The sequence below is a fragment of the Furipterus horrens genome, unplaced genomic scaffold, assembly GCF_987537825.1.
Source record: "Furipterus horrens unplaced genomic scaffold, mFurHor1.1.pri manual_scaffold_2, whole genome shotgun sequence".
Lineage (NCBI taxonomy): Eukaryota > Metazoa > Chordata > Mammalia > Chiroptera > Furipteridae > Furipterus > Furipterus horrens.
The window spans coordinates 214,396,729-214,402,206 of record NW_028327172.1 but is presented as its reverse complement, the minus strand read 5'-3'; the positions used below and the strand labels follow the sequence as shown (position 1 = coordinate 214,402,206).

The 5,478-nt window shown below is 49.8% G+C and overlaps 1 long non-coding RNA gene across 1 annotated transcript; it reads right to left on the bottom strand.

Moving 5' to 3' along the window:
• Positions 1 to 295: 295 nt before the first annotated feature.
• On the bottom strand, positions 296 to 3,326 carry LOC150020369 (uncharacterized). Its single transcript, XR_016509356.1, has 3 exons — positions 3,220 to 3,326; positions 2,213 to 2,312; positions 296 to 1,208 (listed from the first exon to the last, which is right to left on the bottom strand). It is a non-coding gene; the product is annotated as an uncharacterized LOC150020369 (long non-coding RNA).
• Between the last annotated feature and the right edge of the window lie 2,152 nt (positions 3,327 to 5,478).

The following is a 5,478-nucleotide window of genomic DNA, read 5'->3' as shown; positions in this document are numbered from 1 at the left end:
TTCCCACTGATGGTCACAGTGAGACGTCCATGTTCAATTTTGAACTTAGAGCTGCAATTTGCCTGCCTTTTTAATGAATAATTATTAAAACCAGTGGCCAGCTTAAAGGCTTCCTAAATTAACCAGGAGAAACTTGGCTTTTCCGAGAGGGTTGGGGAGAACCCCAGCAGTGTGGCCAATTCCCGGGTATTGATAACTCCTGGCGGCCCGCTGTGCTGACCTGCCTCCTGCCAACAGAGCAGAAAGGTGAAGACAAGTCATAATGGAGACCTAAAAATATAGCAACAAGAATAAATGTGCTGTGAGGAAATTCCAAGCTTTATTAAATGCACTTTTGGTGAAAGAAGCCCTACAGAGACTTCCTTAATAAATTTCAAAGCGGGGAGGTGCGTGGTGGCTGGAGTAGCCTACATAAGCAGTTGTGGTATTTGTGGAATGTTCAGACTGTAGATTGCCAGAGGTGATCATCCAGCCAGTACCCCAGTCATTTCTTACGAGAGACCAAGGTCTAGGACGGTGGGTGGAGGTGGCCTGAGACACGTGGCCTTGTGTTGGAGTTTTCGGTTAGGGTCATGGCCGCCCCTGTGTGGCAAGAGCTTGAGAGTGTAGCCGTCCCTACACGTAGCCAGTGCTCCTCCATGTAAAGACGTACAGTCAGGGGGGACACTGTCTGATGCTGAACTGGGCCACTCTTCCCGAAGCCCGACAACCCCAGCATCTGGGAAATTCTTCTTAACGTTGAGCCCAGATCCCTCCTGCTTCGGTGTAAGCTCATTTGCTCTCATTTAGCCCAGCACAGAAATAGGGAACAGCTGCTCTTCGTCCCCTGGTTCACACACTTGAGGATCATTATTTCGTCCACTTGAAGTCTTGCTGTCTCCAGAGTAAACACTCCAACTCCCAGGAACATTCTCTGAGACTGACCCAAACCACGGTGGCCGATTATTTTCTACGTGCTTCCTTTAATTCCAGCATTCATCCAAGGCCCTGTCTCCGCCTTCCTCGTGAACATTCCTCCTTTGAAGTAAACCAAGGCTCCGTCCAAGATTTGAAGAAGACTCTCCACCCCTCCAGCTGTAAAGTTTACTCTGTCTGTGATCATCCTCAGCACCTTCTGTGCCGCAACGGTTATATTTTTATTAGTAGGTCTGTGTCAGAAGCTGCTACACGCTCTGAGTAGATCCTTCCACTTAATACCCACAGCCACCCTGTTAGAGAGAGATTTTAATCTTTAACTCATGAAGGAATATCTTCTAAAAATCTCACTACTGATAAGTGACTGGGATTTGAACTCAGACCCCGTGCTCTTGCCACAATGAGAGGAGGACCTGATTCTGGCTCTGTTGACTTCCGTCAGGACTGGGATGACTAAAACATCCAGAAGGGACAAGACTGCCTTCACTGGAGCCTCATTTCTGGGGTCAAGTCCCCTTTCTAATTCATGTTCACATTCGTGATTTTTTTTCTATCTACAGAGAGCGGGCAGGTGATGCGTAAAGCTGTTTTTGTTGTTGTTTTTGCGTTTGATCCTCACGTGAGGATACATTTATTGATTTTAGAGAAAGAGGGAAGGAGGGAGGGAAGGAGTGGGAGAGAAGAGAGAGAGAAGACAGAGAGAGAAACATTGATCAGTTGCCTCCTGTACATGCTCTGACTGGGGATTGAACCCAAAACCTAGGTATGTGCCCCGTCCAGGAATTTAACCTACAACCTTTTGGTTTATGGGATGATGCTCCAACCAACTGAGCCACCCAACCAGGGTTAAAGCTGTTTTTAAAATTTAATTCTTCAGAGATGTTGTCTAAAAACGACAAACTTCATTTTTGAGCCTATTATGTTTAATTATAATTATCGATGTATATACTTGTCTGCCCCATTAGTCTGACTTGTTCCGAGGTGGGGGCTTCAGGTCCGTTTTTATATTTATAGTACCACAGCACAGTGCCACTTGCTGAGTAGACACTCACGATGCGTTTGGAATATGAGTGAATGATGGGATGGATGGAAGGTGGATGGATGAAACACACATGAATCCATATTTACTAATTACTGCAATTCTCAAATTCAAAAGTACTTACAGGGACAGTACACACGGATCTCTTTGTGTGCATGTCATCCCCCCATTGAACAGTTGGTAGATAAAGAATCTAATCTCATTTCCCCCCCAAAAAAACTCAAGGTGGGATCTTAGACAAGTCACTTGCTTTCTCACTTGAAATACGAGGGGAGTTGGCGTGGATGATACTTGAGGCCGTTTCCAGTCCTGAATTCCCATAATTCGATGGCTCTCCACCCACCTTAATCAGAGTTATCTAAATAATCACAGAAAAACACCATGTCATGCTGGAGAAACATAGTCATAATAAACTAAGCAAAACCAAATGCCCTTCAATATCCTGTTGTGAACTATAAAATGTCCCCTAAAATCACATTTTCCCCTTGAAACAGGATGTAGGAAAACTATTTTCCTATTAAACCCTTTTCAAGTGCAAAGGAAAGCATTTGTTCTGTGATTTGCCATCCAACTCAATAAAAAGTAGAGGACTCCGTCATCCTGGTTAGGGAAGACGCTGTCAGAGAGCAAAGGTGACAGGAGTCCAGGTGGGACACCCAGACGCCGAGCCGAAGAAACGCTGCGCACGTTTTCCGAAGGGCGTTTCCGAGTGGGCATCAGCAGTTTATTTCTGCCATTATGTCGGGGAAACCAGTAAATGAGCTTTTATGAGGTGATTTATGAAACTCCTGGGGTGCACCAAGTGAGTGCTGGGAAGAAGTGGCATCAACTCCCAAAGCTGTGGGGGTGAAGGGAGAAAAGAGGACCTGAACTTCAGAAGCTGTTAATTACACTGTCGCGATTGTCTCTTTTACGACAACTCACGCGAAGTGGGATAGTTCCTTGGGAGCAGAAGGACAGGACAGAAGATTTCAGGGGAGGGCTGCCTGGTCCTTCGGGCATGTTAGAGGACACCCTTCCAGGGCACTGCTTCCACTTCCCTTATCTCTGTGGACCCTCGAAGTGTTACAAGGAGCAGGCCCGCAAACATTTTTGGGAAGTGGAAAATCACGCGTGGGTCTCTCTCTTCATCCAGGAAGACCCCCAAGGGTGTCTGCCCAGCTCATAACCACCTCACCGTTCTGTCGGGGCCCCCATCCCCGCGCACGGTGGTAGGCGGAATCACATCTGAACCAAAGGCCTGGGATGTGTGGATGTGTTGCTACCTGGCGAGGGCGAACTGGAGCGGCAGGTGGAGTTAAGGCCGTCAATCAGCTGGCCTTCGGATGGGGAGGTGGCCCTGGATGACCGGCATGGGCCCCATGTCGTCACAAGAACCCTTAAATGTGGAAAAGAAAGGAGTTGTTGTCAGAGGGATGGGTTATAAGGATTGAACCTGCTGTCGCTGGCTTCGAAGATGGAGGAAGGGGCCAGAAGCCAAGAAATGTAGGCAGCTTCTAGGAGCTGGAGAAGGCGAAGAAGTGGATTCTCCCCTTGAGTTTTCGGGAAGGTGTGCAGCCCGGCCCACACCCCAGTGTTAGCCCCGTGAGACCCATTTTGGAATTTTGACTTCTAGAACTACAGGAGAGCAGGCTTGCATTGTCTCAGACCACTTAAGTTTGCGCAAATTTGTCACAGGGAACTAATAAAGCCCCTAAGCCCCCAACCATCAGAGTGCGTCTTGACAGCCATGTTTAAACCATATGCTTGTGGATGCTGAGCCATAGCTGATGGGCCAGGGGTGGATGTCTGCTCCAAGTTGGCCAACTTCTCCCTGCATGCTCAGGATCGGGGCTTGGAACTGATCCAGCTGCGACCAGACTCACGACGTATGAGCTCAGTAGCTGACGGTGGCCCGTGTTCAGCCACGTGAACTGGGAAGCAGAAAAGGCTGGTTTGCAGAGACAATCATATTGAGAGAGAGAGAGATGGAGAGAGGTCTGGTGGTATTCTAGTTTCTAGCTCCCCTCCAAGGTGAAGTACATGTGTGCGTCAGAGCCCTCACCCAGTCACCCCCTCCCACTGACACCTGCGAAAAAGCCAAAGTCCACAGCTCGGAAACTTCAGTAGGTCAGCTCCGACCGACTGAAAAACGCAGATTGGTAGCTGTTGCCCAACAACCGGAAGACTAATACCGGCTCCGTGGGGAGGCGGAAAAGGTGTTCAGGAGGACATTCCTCCGCACAGAGTCAGGAGAGCTTCCTAGACGTTCCTGTCTTTCATTCATTTTACAGACAAGGAAGGCTCAGAGACGTGGAGTAACTCACTTGAAGTCGCACAGTGAGGGGCAGGGAAGCTGGAATTCAAACTCAAGTCTTTGTTTCCAAATCTCAAGCACTTCTGTTTGTTTGCTTTTCCTATTCCTCATTCTTCTTTTTTAAACTAAAGAGCTCAGAGATCTCTTTGTACATCACCTCTCTTCCGTTCCCTACACCCATTCCGCGGGGATTAAAACACTCACAGCTCCCCCCACGCAGAGCGGAGAACCGCGAATGCGTGACTCAATTGAGGCTGGTCTGGGCCTTCCAGTGTCCAGAAGCTACAGGTCAGATATGGATGAAGGTGAACAGAACAATCGCTTCCCATTCCCTTCGGAAGCCATTTGCTCCCTGGTGACCCCATCTGCGTGGTCCCTGGGGAGTGCACGGTGGCAGACCCCAGGCACTCAGCAGCCCGTGGGCTCTGCCTCTGCCTCAAGTCCAGGCCTGCAATTCCCACGCAGGAACGATGGGGAGTGAAGAACGCATGCAGTAGTCGTGTTTGGGCAGATATCTGGATCTGGGTTTTATCCAGCAAGACAGGCTACTCGGGCTGCAGTGCCAACCCACCCCAAACCCCACGGACCACAAGAGCAGAGGGTTACTCCTCACTGCCAGCACACATCCTGGGTCGGCCATGCTCCCTGCCACCTTTACTCAGGGACCAGGCTGCTACAACGCTGGAATATTATGGGTTGTCATGGCAGAGGGTAAAGAGAGCAGTGAAGCACATCTTATTTGCTACACATGTCGTTTCTGTGGTTAAAAAGAATCACCTGGCGAAGTCAGTCATCGACAGATCAAGGAACTGTAATCCTCTTGGGGAGAGGCCCTTGACTGTGGAGAACAACAAATCAGGCTGCTGCGGAGTCTCCAGTCACTTATTACAGCGGCGAGGTCATGAGTCCATGGGCCCAGAAACCTCTGGTCCCCGTGCCGCCTGCAAGAACTCACCCTCCATGCAGCAGAGGCCGCCCCATCCTTCCCAAGGCAGTAGGGCTATCCAACCGGCCTTTCCAAAGGATGTGACCGTGACAGCATCTCGGTGGCTGACAGCTATTTCTCACTCACGGCGCATGGGCCGCGCGTCTGGATAGGCAATACACGCTCTTTCTGGCCTAGGCTGCGCTTAAGGACGCCCGCGCGAGTCCCCCAGTGACTACAAGGCACCAGCTTCCATCCTGAGGGTACAGAGGGTGTGGCTGTAGGGAGCTGTCCTTCGGAATC